At 43.5% G+C, this 22,282-nt stretch overlaps 1 protein-coding gene and 1 non-coding gene across 2 annotated transcripts in view; both read left to right on the top strand.

Moving 5' to 3' along the window:
* LOC106570720 (regulating synaptic membrane exocytosis protein 3-like) overlaps window positions 1–22,282 on the top strand; it is an 89,113-nt gene that overhangs the window by 17,069 nt on the left and 49,762 nt on the right. The window lies entirely within an intron of this gene.
* On the top strand, window positions 10,294–10,368 carry trnaa-ugc (transfer RNA alanine (anticodon UGC)). Its single transcript has one exon. It is a non-coding gene; the product is annotated as a tRNA-Ala (tRNA).

Here is a 22,282-nt window from a genome sequence, read left to right on the forward strand (position 1 = left end):
AGCCCTTGGCAACGCAGACGATCGTTGGCGCGCGCGAGCAGTGTGGGTGTAATAATTGAATAATATAGATTTCAAAATGTATTTATTCTGACTACACCGCACGCGACGCGAGCGGTGTAGTCAGCCTGTTGCACACTGTTACAGTTGAAGTCGGAAATGTACATATACCTTAGCCAAATACATTTAAACTCAGTTTTTCACAATTCCTGACATTTAATCCTAGTAAAAATTAGGTCTTAGGTCAGTTAGGATCACCACTTTATTTTAAGAATGTGAAATGTCAGAATAATAGTAGAGAGAATGATTTATTTCAGCTTTTATTTATTTCATCACATTCCCAGTTGGTCAGAAATTTATATACACTCAATTAGTATTTGATGGCATTGCCTTTAAACTGTTTAACTTGGGTCAAACGTTTTGGGTAGCCTTCCACAAGCTTCCCACAATAAGTTGGGTGACAGAGCTGGTGTAACTGAGTCAGGTTTGTAGGCCTCCTTGCTTGCACACACTTTTTCAGTTCTGCCCACAAATTTTCTATAAGATTGAGGTCAGAGGTTTGTGATGGCCACTCCAATACCTTGACTTTTTTGTCCTTGAGCCATTTTGCCACAACTTCGGAAGTATGATTGGGGTAATTTCCTATTTGGAAGACCCATTTGTGACCAAGCTTTATCTTCCAGATTGATGTCTTGAGATGTTGCTTCAATATATCCACATAATTTTCATTCCTCATGATGCCATCCATTTTGTGAAGTGCACCAGTCCCTCCTGCAGCAAAGCATCCCCACAACATGATACTGCCACCCCCGTGCTTCACGGTTGGGATGGTGTTCCTCGGCTTGCAAGCCTCCCCCTTTCTCCTCCAAATAAAACAATGGTCATTATGGCCATAACTGTTATATTTTTGTTTCATCAGACCAGAGGACATTTCTCCAAAAACTACGATCTTTGTCCCCATGTGCAGTTGCAAACCGTAGTCTGGCTTTTTTTATGGCTGTGTTGGAGCAGTGGCTTCTTCCTTGCTGAGCGGCCATTCAGGTTACGTCGATATAGGACTCGTTTTACTGTGGATATAGATACTTTTGTACCTGTTTCCTCCAGCATCTTCACAAGGTCCTTTGCTGGTGTTCTGGGATTGATTTTCACTTTTTGCACCAAAGTACGTCCATCTCTAGGAGACAGAACGTGTCTCCTTCCTGAGCGGTATGATGGCTGCGTGGTCCCATGGTGTTTATACTTGCGTACTACTGTTTGTACAGATGAACGTGGTACCTTCAGGCGGTTGGAAATTGCTCCCAAGGATGAACCAGACTTGGGGAGGTCTGCATTTTTTTTTCTGAGGTCTTGGCTGATTTCTTTTGATTTTCCCATGATGTCAAGCAAAGAGGCACTGAGTTTGAAGGTAGGACTTGAAATACATCCACAGGTACACCTCCAATTGACTCAAATGATGTCAATTAGCCTATCAGAAGCTTCTGAAGCCATGACAAAATTTTCTAGAATTTAATTTGCCAAGCTGTCCAGCGTCTCATCCCGTCAGCGGGATCAAAATCCAGCGAAAAATCATATCGCCATTAGCATAACAAAATTTAATAATTTGAAAAAAATAACATTTTTTTTTTTTTTTTTCATTTTATAGATACACCTCTCCTGAATCGACCCACGTCGTCCGATTTCAAAAAGGTTTTACAGGAAAAGCAAATCATTAGATTATGTTAGAGTAGTCCATCGTAAAAAGCAGCAACATAGCCATTTTCCGACCAACCACAAGCATCACAAATAACCAAAAAACAGCTAAATGCAGCACTAACCTTTTACAAACTTCATCAGATGACACACCTAGGACATCATGTTACACAATGCATGCATTCTTTTGTTCAATAAAGTTCATATTTATATATGAAAACAGCATTTTACATCGGCGTCTGACGTTGACTAACTATTTTCCCGTCAAAAGCATCCGATGAAACAGTGCTACAGTTTACTGAATTACTATTCGAAAACATGTTTAAAATGTAATATTGTCATTCTAAGATTTATAGATGAATATCTCTTGAAAGCACCTGTCATACCAGATTTAAAAATAACTTTACTGGGTAATCACACTTAGCGATAAAAGGGGATGCGATACTCAGAAAATGAGCTGGTAAATACAGCTCGGCGCCATCTTGGAACAATCGCAGATCACATCTAATGTTGTATAATATTGTCAATAATCCCTTACCTTTAGTTGTCTTCATCAGAAAGCACTTCCAGGAATCCCAGGTCCACAACAGATGTATTTTCGGTCGAAAAAGTCCATCCTTTATGTTCCATTAGCTTGCTGTTGTTAGCGCGTCTGAAGGCAGTATTCCATAGCTCTGCCGGCCGCGGGACAGCTATTTTTTCCCATTTAGGTTCGTTCAAACATGTCAAACGTTGTATAACATAAATCTTCAGGGCCTGTTTCAACAAGAGAGCCAATAAGATTCGAGGGGGACGATTTCAATGTGTTTCAAAACGTTTCCAAAGGTGGGGGTAGACAGGGCCGCCGGCGTCATAATGGTGATGGCCCTCCCGCTGTGACCAATTTCCAACGCGTCTCATTCACTGAGTTTCGACTGTAGAAGGCTCAAAACACTTTGTAAAGACTGGCGACATCTTGTGGAAGCAATAGGAAGTGCTCAATAAACGATATCTCACGGTGTGATTAATAGGAAAACGTGATGAAGTTGAGTTCGCAATTCAGAATTCCACTTCCTGTTTCCATCTGTCTCGGGGTTTTGACTGCCATATGAGTTCTGTTATACTCACAGACACCATTCAAACAGTTTTATAAACTTTAGGATGTTTTCTATCCACAGGTATTAATTATATGCATATCCTAGCTTCTGAGTCTGATTAGTAGGCCGTTGAAAATGGGCACGAATTTTTTCCAAAATGCGCTGTGGCGCCCCCTATCCTAGGGTAACGTCAAGAGGTTAAAGGCACAGTCAACTTACTGTATGTAAACTTCTGACCCACTGGAATTGTGATACAGTGAAATAATAACATTTTAATTTGACCAGTATTGTCACAGCAAAAATAATCCTGCAGCAAACAGATTTGAACATTTAATTTAAAATGTTGCTTGATCGGTGGTTAGGCTATGAGCTGGCCAAAATTAGGCGACATGAAAAGGTCAATACTGTGCATATACAGTTGAAGTCGGAAGTTTATATACACTTAGGTTGGAGTCATTAAAACTCATTTTTTCAACCACTCCACAAATTTCTTGTTAAACTATAGTTTTGTCAAGTCGGTTAGGACATCTACCTTGTGCATGACACAAGTAAAATAATCTCAGTTTAATCCATTTTAAATTCAGGCTGTAACACAACAAATTGTGAAAAAGTCAAGGGGTGTGAATACTTTCTGAAGGCACTGTATCTACCTCAAATACCTCGTACCTCTGCACATTGATCTGGTACTGGTACTCCTTGTATATAGCTCCACATTGATCTGGTACTTCCTGTATATTGCTCCACATTGATCTGGTACTTGCTGTATATAGCTCCACATTGATCTGGTACTGGTACTCCCTGTATATAGCTCCACATTGATCTGCTACTTCCTGTATATAGCTCCACATTAATCTGCTACTTCCTGTATATAGCTCCACATTGATCTGGTACTTCCTGTATATAGCTCCACATTGATCTGGTATTTCCTGTATATAGCTCCACATTGATCTGGTACTTCCTGTATATAGCTCCACATTGATCTGGTATTTCCTGTATATAGCTCCACATTGATCTGGTACTTCCTGTATATAGCTACACATTGATCTGGTACTTCCTGTATATAGCTACACATTGATCTGTTACTTCCTGTATATAGCTCCATTCTTGTGTATTTTATTCCTCTTGTTTTACTATTTTATTTTAAATTGTGTAATTTACAAATAAGACTCTGCATCAATGGGAAGGGCTTGTAAGTAAGCATTTCACAGTAAAGTCTACTCCTGTTGTTTTTGGTCGCATTTGACAAATAAAATGTGACTGATTTTGAATTTGATTTGAGCTCTGTGGAGATCTTCACAATAATCATGAAAAGCATTGATCAACCGCGATCACGGCCATTTGATTGTTCTATTAGATCAAGCACATATCTGACATTGTTTTTCCACTGGGAATTGGATTGTGCTTTTAAATTGTTGAATGCACAGTGATGACACATTGTAAATTTCCGGCTGTCTTTATGGAGTGGGCGAATGAAGTTTGAAATCTCATGGATCAACGTCTCACCTGAATATTACCCAAATTTCCACGTTGAAATGACGTGATGTTCCCAGTGGGTAGTGTTTCCACTGTTGAAATGACGTGATGTTCCCAGTGGGTAGTGTTTCCACTGTTGACTCAGACCTAAGCTTCATCCTCAATGGCGTCCTTTTCCGTATGTAGTGCACTGCTTTCGACCAGAGCCCTTTGACAAGGGTCCATAAGAGGGAACATAGGTGTAAATACTCTATAGGAACTGGGACATGTCTGTCTGACTCACTCTCTAAAACGCTAAAATATGAAACACCATCCTCTCCCAAACCCTAGCCTCCATACAGTGTGTTATGTCCACTGTTATTATTTTCTTAATTATTTTTCATTTAACCTTTTATTTTACTCGGCAAGTCAGTTAAGAACAAATTTGATGACCTCCACTGGCCAAACCTGGACGACGCTGTGCCAATTGTGCGCCGCCCTATGGGACTCCCAATCACGGCCGGTTGTGATACAGCCTGGATTCAAACCAGGTTGTCTGTAGTGATTCTTCAAGCACTGAGATGCAGTGCCTTAGACCGCTGCGCCACTCGGGAGCCCGAGCCAGTACTTCCACTAGAGGAAGTATTGAAGCTATATGGAAACGGGTTTGATGTTGTGTCCAACTAAGCTTATAACCTACTCTGACTCAGAAACCAACACCGCTTTCATATGACAGTTATTAGGTCTTTGTGTTTTGTTGTTTTATTCTATTTGAAACACAGGAAGTGCCCTGAATACCAACTACCGTATTAGGGTAGTAAACACAGACACACAGAATGAGGAGAAAATACATATTCCTCACCAGAGTAGGGCCCCAACCCCCTGCGAGCCGCATTGAGTCGGAGTGGTGTTCCAATTCAACTTTGATCGAGGAGTACTGCCTTTTCAGCCCTATTGGCGCTCCAAACGAAGCAAAACCCTATCGAGTGGTGATCAAAACTCACATGAAACTCTTTGACCCAAGGATCTAAAGTTACTTCAGGAAGATGGTTGACAAAAGTACTAAGGATGGAAGTAATTGTAAGTAATCATAACTTCATAATGAATCATGCAACAACAACAAAAAATGTACAGTTAAAAGGAATATGTTAGTTAATGTAGAGACAAAGGATTTTAAAGTTAAGTTATGAAAAGTGCTATTTAACATGCTAGCTGACTAGCTAACATTAGCTAAATAGCTTTACATTTAGCTTGCTGTATGTAGGGTGTCCAATCCCCCCCCCCAAAAATGTGCCAATGGGTAAAATAATGTTAATGATGGTGTGGGGCTGTTTTTCATGGTTCGGCTAGCTCCCTTATTTCCAGTGAAAGGAAATCTTAATGATTCAGTATTCAATGACATTCTAGACTATTCTGTGCTTCCAACTTTGTGGCAACAGTTTAGGGAAGGCCCTTTCCTGTTACAGCATGGCAAGGCCCCCGTGCCCAAAGCGAGGTCCATACAGAAATGGTTTGTCGAGACCAGGTGTGGAAGAACTTAACTGGCCTGTACAGAGCCCTCACCTCAACCCCATCAAACACTTTTGGGATGAATTGGAACGCCGACTGCAAGCCAGGCCTAATCGCCCAACATCAGTGTACGACCACACTAATGTTCTTGTGGCTGAATGGAAGCAAGTCCCAGCAATGTTCCAACATCTAGTGGAAAGCCTTCCCAGAAGAGTGTAGGCTGTTATAGCAGCAATGTTCCAACATCGTGGAGCCTCCCGGGGAGGCGAAGCGCGTTCCCCAGGGAGCCCCCAGAGCGTGTAGAGGCTTGTTGCACCCTCGACAACTACTATGATTATTATTATTTGACCATGCTGGTCATTTATGAACATTTTAACATCTTGACCATGTTCTGTTATAATAGCCACCCTGCACAGCCAGAAGAGGACTGGCCACCCCTCATAGCCTGGTTCCTCTCTAGGTTTCTTCCTAGGTTTTTGGCCTTTCTAGGGAGTTTTTCCTAGGGAGTTTTTCCTAGCCACCGTGCTTCTTTCACATGCATTGCTTGCTGTTTGGGGTTTTAGGCTGGGTTTCTGTACAGCACTTTGAGATATCAGCTGATGTACGAAGGGCTATATAAATAAATTTGATTTGATTTGTTATACCAGCAATGTTCCAACATCTAGTGGAAAGTCTTCCCAGAAGAGTGGAGGCTGTTATAGCAGCAAAGGGGGGGATCAACTCCATATTGATGCCCATCATTTAGGAATGAGATGTTCGACGAGCAGGTGTCCTACCTACTTTTGGTCATGTATTGTATGCAGCCCATCTGTGTATAGACCTTAAAATGTTTGGTATACATACAGTGCCTTCAGAAAGTATTCACACCCCTTGACTTGTTCCACATTTTGTGTTAGTCTGAATTTAAAAATTGATTAAATTTACATTATTTTTGTCACTGGCCTAACACAATACCCCATCATGTCAAAGTGGAAGTAGGTTTTTTGAAATGTATACAAATTAAGCTTAAAAAACATTTGAAACCTGAAATGTCTTGAGTCAATCATTTTTTCATAACAACCTCATCTCTGTACCCCACACATACACAGGTCCTTTAGACGAGCAGTGAATTTCAAAACACAGATTCAACCACAAAGACCAGGGAGGTTTTCCAAATCCTCGCAAAGAAGGGCACCTATTGGTAGATTTCAAAAATACATTTAAAAAATAGCAGACATTGAATATCCTTTGAGCAATGTGAAGTTATTAATTACACTTTGGATGGTGTATCAATACACCCAGTCACTACAAAGATACCGCTCAGGGATTTCACCATGAGGCCAATGATACATTTAAAACGTAAAGTTTAATGGCTGTGATAGGAGAAAACTGAGGATGGATCAACAACATTGTACACAAAAATAAAAAAATAATGACGAAAGAAAATATGATCAAGCAAACAACTTGTCCAATTGTATTCATCGTTGTGCTTTACCTAGGGTAATTTCACTCAAATATCAATTTAGATGCCATATAGTATAATTCTGGGGAAACGGTCATGGTGTTATTGAACAAATGAAAAATAACAAAATAACATTTAAGCGAAACTCAAAAACCTAATTGGCAGAGTGAAAAGACAGAAGCCTTTACAGAATAAAAAATATTCCACAACATGCATCATGTTTGCAACAAGGCAACGTGGCAAAGCAATTCACTTTTTATCCTGAATACAAAGTGTTATGTTTTGGGCAAATCGAAGACAACACATTACTGAGTACCACTCTCCATTATTTTCATGCATAGTGGTGGCTGCATCATGTTATGGGTATGCTTATAATCATTAAGGAATGGGAAGTTTTTCAGAATAAAAATTTAACGGAATGCAGCAAAGCACAGGCAAAATCCTAGAGGAAAACCTGGTTCAGTCTGCTTTCCACCAGACACTGGGAGATGAATTCATTTTTCAGCAAGACAATGACCTAAAATACAAGGCCAAATCTACACTGGACTGGCTTCCCATGAAGACAGTGAATGTTCCTGAGTGGCTGAGTTACAGTTTTGACTTAAAATCTTTTTTTAAATCTATAGCAAGACCTGCAAATGGTTGTCTAGCCAAGATCAACAACCAATTTGACAGAGCTTGAAGAATTTTGAAAAGAATAATGGGCAAATGTTGCACAATACAGGTGTGGGAAACTCTTAGAGACTTACCCAGAAAGACTCACAGCTGTTATCACTGCCAAAGGTGATTCTAACATTCCTTTGGGTTGATTGTAATATGTTGACTCAGGGGTTGAATACTTATCTAATGAAGATATATTAGTGTTTTATTTTTCATCAATTCTTTACAAAATGTTAGAATTTTTCTTCCACTTTGACAGAGTATTTTGTGTAGATCGTTGACAAATAAAAAGACTGTCACAAGGGTCGAAAGGATTGGACCAAGGCGCAGCATGTTGAGTGCTCATCATCCTTTTATTTAGAGAGAACACTTAAACAAAATGAACAAACGACAAACAACAGTTCCGTAAGGTACCACGACTATACGAAAAACAACCACCCACGAAACCCAAAGGAAAACAGGCTGCCTAAGTATGGCTTCCAATCAGAGACAACGAAAGACACCTGCCTCTGATTGGAAACCATACTCGGCCAAACGTTCCCCTAGAAACAAAAAACCCCAAAACACACAAAACAACCCCCCTGCCACGCCCTGACCATACTACTATGGCAAATGACCCTTTTCACTGGTCAGGACGTGACAGTACCCCCCCCCCCCCCCCCCCCCCCCAAAGGTGCAGACCCCGACTGCACCCCAAACAAAAAACCCACAAAAACAACCCCAAACCTGAAGGAAGGGAAGGGATGGTGGCCACCTGTGCTACACCCAGGCCCTTCCGCCAATCCTCCAGCTACGGAGGTGGCTCTGGCTCCGGGCGTAGCCCCCGTTCTGCGCTGCCGACCCCCGCTGGAGGCTCTGGACTGCAGACTGTAGCTGGAGGCCCCGGGCTGAGCGGTGTCGCTGGTGGCACCGGGCTGAGCGGCGTCGCTGGTGGCCCAGGGCTGAGAGGCGTCGCTGGAGGCCCCGGGCTGAGAGGCGTTGCTGGAGGCCCCGGGCTGAGAGGCGTCGCTGGAGGCTATGGCAAATGACCCTTTTCGCTGGTCAGGACGTGACAAAGACAAATACATTTTAATCCTACATTGTATCACAACAAAATGTGAAAAAGTTAAGGGGTGTGACTCCTTTCTAAAGGCATTGTAAATATAAGTAAGGCCTCAAGAACAACAACAAATCCTGGTCGATAGAGAGTCGTCTGTTCTTTCAACCAATCGATTGTTCCAAAAAATGTTCAACCGTGTGTCTTTCCATATGTAACAGGCCCTAGGTAAAATAAAATACAATTAACTGAGCTTTTCCAATGCTTTAAGTGCTCTGTTTGATGAGATAATTAAGACATACAGATGACTTGAGGGAGCCAGAGATCAACAGCGTTCCACAGGGATGCTGGGCCCATGTTGACTCCAATAATTCCCACAGTTGTGTCAAGTTGGCCGGATTTCCTTTGACTGGTGGACCATTCTTGAAACTGTCGAGCGTGAAAAACCCAGCAGCGTTGCAGTTCTTGACACAAACCGGTGCGCCTGGCACCTACTACCATACCCTGTTCAGAGGCACTTAAATTCACCCTCTGAATTGCACACATACACAATCCATGTCTCAATTGTATGAAGGCTTTCTTCTTTAACCTGTCTCCTCCCCTTCATCTACACTGATTCTGAAGTGGATTTAACAGGTAACATCAATAAGGGATCATGGTTTCAACCTGGAATCACCTGGTCAGTCTGTGTCATGGAAAGAGCAGGTGTTCATAATGTTTCGTACTCTCGGTGTATAACTCGTAATTAATTCATCAGAAAAATAAAATCGGCCTGACAGTCTCTCATTTGGATGGTCTCTGAATGACCTCAACACATCTATAGCCGCCACTGGCTAACCCCTGCTTGGTTACTGTTGCTATGCATGGTAGAAGGTTGCCGTCAATGAGGATGCGGGAGAGAGGCAGCCACGGCAGGATTATAAATCAGCATTCTATTACACCTCATAATGAGACAGACTTCATTAGTGTTCTCTCCTAATGTCAGACCTGGCTTAATGATGTACCACACACTGATATGATATATACACACACACACACACACACACACACACACACACACACACACACACACACACACACACACACACTCATATAGATGCAGGAACGCACACACACACACACACACACACACACACACACACACACACACACACACACACACACACACATACAGATGCAGGAACGCACACTCTCGTATAGATGCAGGAATGCACACACACACACTCATATAGATGCAGGAACGCACACACACACACACCAGCCTTTACACACACACACACACACACGACACACACACACACACACACACACACACACACACACACACACACACACACACACACACACGCACACACACACACACACACACACACACACACACACACACACACACACACACACACACACACACACACACACACACCAGCCCGCGTGGTCCCGTGTGGCTCAGTTGGTAGAGCATGGTGTTTGCAACGCCAGGGTTGTGGGTTCGATTCCCACGGGGACCAGTACGGGGGAAAAAATGAAATGTATGCATTCACTACTGTAAGTTGCTCTGGATAAGAGCGTCTGCTAAATGACTAAAATGTAAATGTTTACACACACACACCTGCCTTTACACACACACACACGATATAGCTCTATCTGTAGCTTATGTTTTCATGTTACTTTAACTTTGGTTATTGGATGTGCTTCTGTGTGTGTGTGTGTGTGTGTGTGTGTGTGTGTGTGTGTGTGTGTGTGTGTGTGTGTGTGTGTGTGTGTGTGTGTATTTGTGTGTTAATTAGGTTTCTGTAACACCTATTTTCTGTGTTATTTACACTTTTAGCTCACTATCCCCCCTGTTTGTTCACCCTCAACCCATCCACCACCAACCAACTATATCTGCTAAATGAATCCACCACCAACCGACTATATCTGCTAAATGAATCCACCACCAACCGACTATATCTGCTAAATGAATCCACCACCAACCGACTATATCTGCTAAATGAATCCACCACCAACCGACTATATCTGCTAAATGAATCCACCACCAACCGACTATATCTGCTAAATGAATCCACCACCAACCGACTATATCTGCTAAATGAATCCACCACCAACCGACTATATCTGCTAAATGAATCCACCACCAACCGACTATATCTGCTAAATGAATCCACCACCAAACGACTATATCTGCTAAATGAATCCACCACCAACCGACTATATCTGCTACATGAATCCACCACCAACCGACTATATCTGCTACATGAATCCACCACCAACCGACTATATCTGCTAAATGAATCCACCACCAACCGACTATATCTGCTACATGAATCCACCACCAACCGACTATATCTGCTACATGAATCCACCACCAACCGACTATATCTGCTAAATGAATCCACCACCAACCGACTATATCTGCTACATGAATCCACCACCAACCGACTATATCTGCTAAATGAATCCACCACCAACCGACTATATCTGCTAAATGAATAATCAGAGCAACCGACCTCATATAGAACATACGCTGTGGAACTACTTTTATACATATGGTGGGTTTATTTTGTTCTTGTCTGATTTAGATTTGTTTTTGCTTTTAATTTCCGACATTTTGGCTATTTGTTAGTCAACTTGTCTATAGTTAGATACATGCAGCTTCTCTTGTGGCATTATATGTTGCCCTAGAAGACTAAATAAACCCTTGCTCACCAAAATAATGTCATAAATCGATTGAATGAATGCTTCACTCTACACTGAACAAAAAAATATATAAAAACGCAACATGTAAAGTGGCTGGTCCCATGTTTCATTGAGTTGAAATTAAAGATCCCAGAATTTTTTTTTTTTTTAAAGCTTATTTCTCTCAAATGTTGTACACAAATTTGTTTACATCCCTGTTAGTCAGAATTTCTCCTTTGTCAAGATAATCCATCCACCTGACAGGTGTGGCATATAAAGAAGCTGATTAAACAGCATGATCATTACACAGGTGCACATTGTGCTAGGGACAATAAAAGGCCACTCTAAAATGTGCAGTTTTGTCACACAACACAATGCCACAGACGTCTCAAGTTGAGGGAGTGTACAATTGGCATGCTGACTGGACAATTGACCACAATTGTCCACCAGAGCTGTTGCCAGAGAACGAAATGTTAATTTCTCTAAGATAAGCCGCCTCAACATCATATTAGAGAATTTGGCAGTACGTCCAACCAGCCTCACAACCACAGACCAAGTGCAACCATTCCATCGCAGGACCTCCATATCCGGCTTCTTCATCTGCGCGATCGTCTGAGACCAGCCACCCGGACAGCTGATAAAAACTGTGGGTTTGTACAACCGAAGAATTTCTGCACAAACTGTCAGAAACCGTCTCAGGAAAGCTCATCTGCGTGCTCGTCGTCCTCACCAGGGTCTTGACTTCAGTTTTGCGTCGTAACTGACTTCAATTGGCAAATGCTCACCTTCGATGGCCACTGATACGCTGGAGAAGTGTGCTCTTCATGGATGAATCTCGGTTTCAACTGTAATGGGCAGATGGTAGACTGATGTCAACTTTGTGAACAGAGTGGCACATGGTGGCGGCTGGGTTATGGTATGAGCAGGCGTAAGCTACGGACAACAAACACAATTGCATTTTATCAATGCAAATTTGAATGCACAGAGATACCGTAACGAGACCCTGAGGCCCATTGGCTTGCCATTCATCCGCCGCCATCACCTCATGTTTCAGCACGATAATCCACTGCCCAATGTCGCAAGGATTTTTACACCATTCCTGGAAGCTGAAAATGTCCCTGCATAGCTTGTTAGCACGTATAGCTTGTTAGCACTTATAGCTCGTTAGCACGTATAGCTCGTTAGCACGTATAGCTCGTTAGCACGCATAGCTCGTTAGCATGCATAGCTCGTTAGCACGTAGGGTGCACTGATTGGTGCCACCTCGTTAGTCAGTATGTGTTATACCTGTGCTGGTTGCTCGATATTTGAGTGTTGAAAATACACTTTTGGTGGTAGAGTTTCTGTCAATGACATCCACCCTGAGGGGTTGTAAGATTGGTGGAATAATTTTCAAAAGTTGCATAAAAACACAAGCTAATAAAATAAAGCCATGGACTTTAAGTTGGAAGAATTTGTGGAAAACCCTACGTGTGGAAGTTGCTAGATAAATATACAAAGGTGAATCTGCTCATCATTTCAAAGCATTATGACATCAAGGTAGCATCTGGCGAATCCGAAAGCAGTAGTTAAAGAGTTGATGGTTACTGCTTTGGTGGTGAAGGAAATCCTTCCAGAGATGGAGGATGATGAAAAGGGTCCTACGGGTGATACAGTAAAGCCCATAGACGTGCAACTGAGAGTGCTTGAACTAAAGGCAACACGGGAACAACAGAAATTAGAGCTTGAACTCATGGAAATGGAAAGAGAATGTGAGGAGAGATTGGAGCAACAGAAATTAGAATTAGAGCACAGGGAAAGACAAGATGAGCAGCCAACTAACAAGAACGAGAACGTGCAGCTGAACAAGAAGATGCCATTCAATTTAACAGAGCAGGAGCAGGAAGTAATCCCAATATAGTCAGGCCATCCAGAGTTTTGATATTGGTCGGAACAGCCGACTTATACCCCCTTTCAACGAAAAAGAGGGGGATGTCAATTCTACTCTGTTTGAGCAGATTGCCACATTCCTAAAAAATGTCTGCGAGATATTTGGTCACTGCTCCTTCAAAGTGTCTCTGCAGAGTGGCGATGCTGTCCTTCATTTTGGAAGGGTGTTTTGCCTTTGTCTGACCTTTTAGTGTTAGTACAAGGTGTGGAGATTGGTTGCATGGAAGTTTCTTTGTATAATGTGGAACTCGAGCCTGATCTTATTTCTGGTTCTGTTGTGGTGAGGCCTAGCCTACCGGTGAAGGATGTCTCATTCAGTTTGGAAAACAATTTGGCTGGAGGGAAGGTCGTGCCAAATCCTGTCGTTCGTAAGGAACCTAGACGAGAGGAACCTGATTCATCGGAAAAGTAACCTAGAGTGTTCCCAGCGTGTGCCCGATACATGTGCTATGTCTAAGAAAGACACCATGAGCAAGACTAGAGTTGAGGATGTCAGCGATCCCGTCATGGTCGATCTGTCCGTGACGTTTATGGGTGATCCTGATTTTGCTAAACCTCCTGAGTTGACCTCTACTTTGAAAACCCTGAAGTTTGTAGGACAGCTGAAGGAAGAGAGGCTCCATACACTTCCATGTCTAGGAAGGAGCTGATTGCGGAACAGAGGAAAGATTTTTTTTCCTCTCCCCTGTTTTGTCGCGTCACTTCTGGGCAAGACGATTGGCCCTGTGTTTCACAAATTGTTGTTACAGTTACGCTTCGACAAGGGATAATGAGGTTGGCTCACAATGTTAGTATGGCAGACCAGTTAGACCATGCTGGTCAGACCAGCTTGACCAGCATCCAACCAGAACTTACCAACGTAGACCAGCATGGACCAGCTTGAAATTCGATTTGGTCTTGTAGCAACATTTGAAATTGTGTTTTACATTGGATAAAAGTTGAGACTTGTAGCTACAAAATGGTATATCATACACTGCAGTTGAGGAACAATGGGAAAGTAATTCTGTTTTGAAAGTTAAGAAACTGGAAAACTCACTTTTGAGAAAATGGACCTTGAATGTTTGGTAAAACCTACTTGAGAGGTTTTACCCACCCGCCCGCCACCCACCCACCCACCCGCCACCCACCCACCCTTCATCCACACAATATTTCATGAACCTAAACCCGCTGCCCCACGGATATAACCTTCGGGGCTGCTGGTTATGAGTCAACCCGCACATTACTAGTGTGTGTGTGTGTGTGTGTGTGTGTGTGTGTGTGTGTGTGTGTGTCTGTGTGTGTGTGTGTGTGTGTGTGTGTGTGTGTGTGTGTGTGTGTGTGTGTGTGTGTGTGTGTGTGTGTGTGTGTGTGTGTGTGTGTGTATCCCCTGGGGATTGTAGTATTACTCAGCCAGCCTGAATCCAACAAGCAGCGTTAGGTTTAGAACAGAAACTCTGGATGTATCCTAAAAGGAACCCTATTCCCTATATAGTGCACTACTTTAGACCAGAGCCCTGTTCCCTATATAGTGCACTACTTTAGACCAGAGCCCTATATAGTACACTACTTTAGACCAGAGCCCTATATAGTACACTACTTTAGACCAGAGCCCTGTGTCACCCTATTCCCTATATAGTCCATAGGCACTCATCCTCTCACAGCATTGTAAACTACCGCTGGTTATGTAATGGTTTATTTTAGCTGCTTCACCGACACTCTGAAAGACCAAAATACACTCAGTATGAGACGGGTTCTACCGCACAGGATGTGTTTGTATCTGAACTGCTCGGCATCGCTAGGGCCAAGAGTGTTTTCTGATAACCTCAGAGAAGTGATAACTAACCAACGTCCCAGATTACTGATAACACCAGAGAATCAAATCAAATGTATTTATATAGCCCTTCTTACATCAGCTGATATCTCAAAGTGCTGTACAGAAACCCAGCCTAAAACCCCAAACAGCAAGCAATGCAGGTGTAGAAGCACGGTGGCTAGGAAAAACTCCCTAGAAAGGCCAGAACCTAGGAAGAAACCTAGAGAGGAACCAAGCTATGAGGGGTGGCCAGTCCTCTTCTGACTGTGCTGGGTGGAGATTATAACAAAACATGGCCAAGATGTTCAGATGTTCATAAATGACCAGCATGGTCAAATAATAATAATCACAGTACTTGTCGAGGGTGCAACAGGTCAGCACCTCAGAAGTAAATGTCAGTTGGCCTTTCATAGCCGATCATTGAGTGTCTCTACTGTTCCTGCTGTCTCTAGAGAGTTGAAAACAGCAGGTCTGGGACAGATGGCACATCCGGTGAACAGGTCAGGGTTCCATAGCCGCAGGCAGAACAGTTGAAACTGGAGCAGCAGCACGGCCACGTGGACTGGGGACAGCAAGGAGTCATCATGTCAGGTAGTCCTGAGGCATGGTCCTAGGGCTCAGGTTCTCCGAGAGAGAGAATTAGTGAGAGCATACTTAAATTCAAACAGGACACCGGATAAGACAGGAGAAATACTACAGATATAACAGACTGACCCTATCCCCCCGACACATAAACTACTGCAGCATAAATACTGGAGGCTGAAACAAGAGGGGTCAGGAGACACTGTGGCCCCATCCGACGATACCCCCGGACAGGGCCAAATAGGAAGGATATAACACCACCCACTTTGCCAAAGCACAACCCCACACCACTAGAGGGATATCTTCAACCACCAACTTACCATCCTGAGACAAGCCCGAGTATAGCCCACAAAGATCTCCGCCACGGCACAACCCAATGGGGTGCGCCAACCCAGACAGGAAGACCACGTCAGTGACTCAACCCACTCAAGTGACTCACCCCTCCTAGGGACGGCATGGAAGAGCACCAGTAAGCCAGTAATAGGGTTAGAGGCAGAGAATCCCAGTGGAGAGAGGGGAACCGACCAGGCAGAGACAGCAAGGGCGGTTCGTTGCTCCAGTGCCTTTCCGTTCACCTTCACACTCCTGGGCCAGACTACACTCACACGCTTCATACTCGTCGCCAAACCCACTGGCTCCAGGTTATCTACAAGTCTCTGCTAGGTAAAGCCCCGCCTTATCTCAGCTCACTGGTCACCATAGCAGCACCCACTCGTAGCATGCGCTCCAGCAGTTATATCTCACTGGTCACCCCCAAAGCCAATTCCTGCTTTGGTCATCTTTCCTTTCAGTTCTCTGCTGCCAATGACTGGAACGAACTGCAAAAATCTCTGAAACTGGAGACTCATATCTCCCTCACTAACTTTAAGCACCAGCTGTCAGAGCATCTCACAGATCACTGCACCTGTACATAGCCCATCTGTAAACAGCCCATCTATCTACCTACCTCATCCCCATACTGTATTTATTTATTTATTTATCTTGCTCCTTTGCACCCCAGTATCTCTACTTGCACATTCATCTTCTGCACATCTACCATTCCAGTGTTTAATTGCTATATTGTAATTACTTCGCCACCATGGCCTATTTATTGCCTTAACTCCCTTATCTTACCTCATTTGCACTCTTTGTATATAGACTTTTTGTTTTCTTTTGTTCTACTGTATTATTGACTATGTTTTGTTTATTCCATGTGTAACTCTGTGTTGTTGTATGTGTCGAATTGCTATGCTTTATCTTGGCCAGGTCGCAGTTGCAAATGAAAACTTGTTCTCAACTAGCCTACCTGGTTAAATAAAGGTGAAATATATATATTTTTTAAAACATTCAATCATAGGACCTACTGAAGAGATGAGTCTTCAATAAAGACTTAAAGGTTGAGACCGAGTCTGCGTCTCTCACATGGGTAGGCAGACCATTCCATAAAAAAATGGAGCTCTATAGGAGAAAGCCCTGCTTCCAGCTGTTTGCTTAGAAATTCTAGGGACAATAAGGAGGCCTGCGTCTTGTGACCGTAGCGTACGTGTAGGTATGTACGGCAGGACCAAATCGGAAAGATAGGTAGGAGCAAGCCCATGTAATGCTTTGTAGGTTAGCAGTAAAACCTTGAAATCAGCCCTTGCCTTAACAGGAAGCCAGTGTAGGGAGGCTAGTACTGGGGTAATATGATCACATTTTTTGGTTCTAGTCAAGACTCTAGCAGCCGTGTTTAGCACTAACTGAAGTTTATTTAGTGCTTTATCCAGGTAGCCGGAAAGTAGAACATTGCAGTAGTCTAATCTAGAAGTGACAAAAGCATGGATGAATTTTTCTGCATTATTTTTGGACAGAAAATGTCTGATTTTTGCAACGTTACGTAGATGGGAAAAAGCTGTCCTTGAAACAGTCTTGATATGTTTGTCAAAAGAGAGATCAGGGTCCAGAGTAACGCCGAGGTCCTTCACAGATTTATTTGAGACGACTGTACAACCATCAAGATTAATTGTCAGATTCAACAGTGTCACCCCCTGACTTTAGAGAGACGTTTTATTTCTCTATTTGGTTAGGTCAGGGTGTGATGTGGGGTGGGCATTCTATGTTGTCTATTTCTTTGTTTTTGGCCGAGTATGGTTCCTAATCAGAGGCAGCTGTCTATGGTTGTCTCTGATTGGGAACCATACTTAGGCAGCCTTTTCCCACCTGTGTTTGTGGGTAGTTGTTTTCTGTTTCGTTTTCTGTACCTGACAGAACTGTGCGCTTTCGTTTCATTTTTGTTAGTTTTGTTTGAGTGTTTTTGGTGAAAAATAAACATCATGAACACTTTCCACGCTGCGCTTTGGTCTCATTCCGACGACAGCCGTTACAAACAGAAGATCTCTTTGTTTCTTGGTACCTAGAACTAGCATCTCTGTTTTGTCCGAGTTTAAAAGTAGAACATTTGCAGCCATCCACTTCTTTATGTCTGAAACACAGGCTTCCAGCGAGGGCAATTTTGGGGCTTCACCATGTTTCATCGAAATGTACAGCCGTGTGTCATCTGCATAGCAGTGAAAGTTAACATTATGTTTTCGAATGACATCCCCAAGAGGTAAAATATATAGTGAAAACAATAGTGGTCCTAAAATGGAACCTTGAGGAACACCGAAATGTACAGTTGAATTGTCAGAGGACAAACCATCCACAAAAACAAACTGATATCTTTCCGACAGATAAGATCTAAACCAGGCCAGAACTTGTCCGTGTAGACCAATTTGGGTTTCCAATCTCTCCAAAAGAATGTGGTGATCGATGATATCAAAAGCAGTACTAAGGTCTAGAAGCACGAGGACAGATGTAGAGCTTCGATCTGACGCCATTAAAAGGTCCTTTACCACCTTCACAAGTGCAGTCTCAGTGCTATGATGGGGTCTAAAACCAGACTGAAGCATTTCGTATACATTGTTTGTCTTCAGGAAGGCAGTGAGTTGCTGCGCAACAGCTTTTTAAAAAAATGTAGAGGAATGGGAGATTCGATATAGGCCGATAGTGTTTTATATTTTCTGGGTCAAGGTTTGGCTTTTTCAAGAGAGTCTTTATTACTGCCACTTTTAGTGAGTTTGGTACACATCCGGTGGATAGAGTTTATTATGTTCAACATAGGAGGGCCAAGCACAGGCTCTTTCAGTAGTTTAGTTGGAATAGGGTCCAGTATGCAGCTTGAAGGTTTAGAGGCCATGATTATTTTCATCGTTGTGTCAAGAGATATAGTACTAAAACACTTTAGTGTCTCCCTGATAACTAGCCTACGTCCCAGTCTTTTTTTAAAATGTTCACTCTTTTTCATCTGAGAGTTTTCTGATAACCCAACTTGACCTAGCAGAGTAATAGCTACGTCCAACATTCTTTCCAGGAAAACTCAGGGAACTAGTCAAATATAAGGCACAATGGTGTCATAAGCATATCAATAGAAGATCAATTATATTGTTAAAGAGAACTAATCCACAGTGACTTCAGAAAGTATTCACACCCCTTGATGTTTTTCCCCACATTTTGTTGGTGTTACAGCACGATTTTAAAATGTCTTACATTGAGATTTTTTTAGTCACTGGTCTACACACAATTACCTATAATGTCAAAGTGGAATTATGTTATAAAAAATTTAAAAACATTACAAGTGAAATAAAAATGGGGAAAAAAATTTAATGAAATGATTCACAACAATACACACAAATATACAAGTTAAAGAATGCAATTAAGAAATATATAAATATTAGATTGAGCAATGTCGGAGTGGCATTGACTAAAATACAATAGAATAGAATACAGTATATACATATGAGATGAGTAAAGCAGTATGTAAACATTATTAAAGTGACCAGTGATTCCATGTCTGTATATAGGGCAGCAGCCTTTAAGGTGCAGGGTTGTGTAATTGGGTGGTAGCTGGCTAGTGATGGCTATTTAACAGTCTGATGGCCTTGAGATAGAAGTTGTTTTTCGGTCTCTTGGTCCCAGCTTTGATGCACCTGTACCGACCTCTCCTTCTGGATGGTAGCGGGGTGAACAGGCAGTGGCTCGGGTGGTTGCTGTCCTCTGATCTTTTTGGCCTTCCTGTGACATCAGGTGCTGTAGGTGTCCTGGAGGGCAGGTAGTTTGCCCCGGTGATACGTTTGCGGGGGGTTTAGACCAGAGCCCTGTGGCACCCTATTCCCTATATAGTGCACTACTTTAGACCAGAGCCCTATTCCCTATATAGTGCACTACTTTAGACCAGAGCCCTGTGGCACCCTATTCCCTATATAGTGCACTACTTTAGACCAGAGCCCTATTCCCTATATAGTGCACTACTTTAGACCAGAGCCCTCTGGCACCCTATTCCCTATATAGTGCACTACTTTAGACCAGAGCCCTGTGGCACCCTATTCCCTATATAGTGCACAATTTTAGACCAGAGCTCTATTCCCTATATAGTGCACAGCCAAGTCCTTATGACAGATGGGTCATAACAATATACTATAATATATAATAATATCATTAATACAGTGAGATGGTCTGACTGATGGGGAGAGAGGGAGAGAGGTGGAGAAAGAGAGAGGTGGAGAGAAAAAGAGGTAGAGAGTAAGAGACAGGGGGAAGGAGGAGAGGAGGATGGATAAGAGGAGGAGAGGAAACTAATGTAGTATAAAGTGATGAGAGGAGAGGAGAGGAGTGGAGTGGAGAGAGGGATAGAGAGGACAGGAAAGGAGAGAGGGATAGAGAGGAGAGGAGTGGCGAGAGGGATGGAGAGGAAAGGAGAGAGGGATGGAGAGGAGTGGAGAGAGGGATGGAGAGGAGAGAGGGATGGAGAGGAGGGGAAAGGAGAGAAGGAGAGGGATGGAGAGGAGTGGAGAGAGGGATGGAGAGGAGAGGAGTGGAGAGAGGGATGGAGAGGAGAGGAAAGGAGAGAGGGATGAGAGGAGAGGAGAGAGGGATGAGAGGAGAGGAGAGAGGGATGGAGAGGAGAGGAGTGGAGAGAGGGATGGAGAGGAGAGGGAAGGAGAGAGGGGAGGAGAGGAGAGAGGGATGGAGAGGAGAGGAGAGGAGTGGAGAGAGGGATGAGAGGAGAGGAGAGAGGGATGAGAGGAGAGGAGAGAGGGATGGAGAGGAGAGGAGTGGAGAGAGGGATGGAGAGGAGAGGGAAGGAGAGAGGGGAGGAGAGGAGAGAGGGATGGAGAGGAGAGGAGTGGAGAGAGGGATGGAGAGGAGAGGAGAGGAGTGGAGAGAGGGATGGAGAGGAGAGGAAAGGAGAGAGGGATGGAGAGGAGAGGAGTGGAGAGAGGGATGGAGAGGAGAGGAAAGGAGAGAGGGATGGAGAGGAGAGGAAAGGAGAGAGGGATGGAGAGGAGAGGAGAGGAGAGGAAAAGAGAGAAGGAGAGAGGGATGGAGAGGAGGGTAGCTACAGGGCAGGTGATAGAGATGGACAGAGGCCAAAGGGCTCTGGCAAGTACAGGAGGGATACTCATCTGGAGTGGAGTGAAATGATAGTATCCAGGCCTTCTAATGAATAGGTTCAGAGTCAGGTCTGTACACCACCTACCAGCCTGGAACAAGACATAAACAGATCCTGAACTGTCTCTTCATCCCCACAGAACAGACACTCCCTCCCCACTGAACAGACACTCCCTCCCCACAGAACAGACACTCCCTCCCCACAGAACAGACACTCCCTCCCCACAGAACAGACACTCCCTCCCCACAGAACAGACACTCCCTCCCCACAGAACAGACACTCCCTCCCCACAGAACAGACACTCCCTCCCCACAGAACAGACACTCCCTCCCCACAGAACAGACACTCCCTCTCCACAGAACAGACACTCCCTCCCCACTGATGGATCAAGGGGTGACAAGTATCTGTTCCTAGCGATAGCTCCATGAATAATCTTCCAATGTAGATCAGCAGTACGGTTCCTTATGAGTTATACAGGAAACGCTAACATCCTCTCAGAGAAGAGCCCGCTCTCAAACCCCCAGGCCACTCCGTTGCCCTCTGCCCATGCTAATTGTAATTCTGAGCCATCTTGACAACCACCAACATACAAAGCCTTTTTGATTCCAGCTCTGGATTCCTGAATGATGAAATAATCTATGGAAGAGAAATTGAGGGACAGAGGAAGAGATGGAGAGATAGATACTGTAAAGAGAAGAGATACTGATGTGAGAGAGAGAGAGACATACTGTAAAGAGGAGAGAGATGGGAGGAGAGAGAGAGAGAGACTGATAGATACTGTATAGAGAGAGAGAGGAGAAGAGATACTGATGTGAGAGGGAGAGAGAGATACTGTGTAGAGAGAGAGAGGGAGATGGGAGGAGAGAGAGATGGGAGGAGAGAGAGAGACTGATAGAAACTGTATAGAGAGAGAGAGAGAGAGAGAGAGAGGAGAAGAGATACTGATGTGAGAGGGAGAGAGGGAGATGGGAGGAGAGAGAGATGGGAGGAGAGAGAG

Source organism: Salmo salar, chromosome 14, assembly GCF_965601325.2.
Source record: "Salmo salar chromosome 14, fSalSal1, whole genome shotgun sequence".
Taxonomy (NCBI): Eukaryota; Metazoa; Chordata; class Actinopteri; order Salmoniformes; family Salmonidae; genus Salmo; species Salmo salar.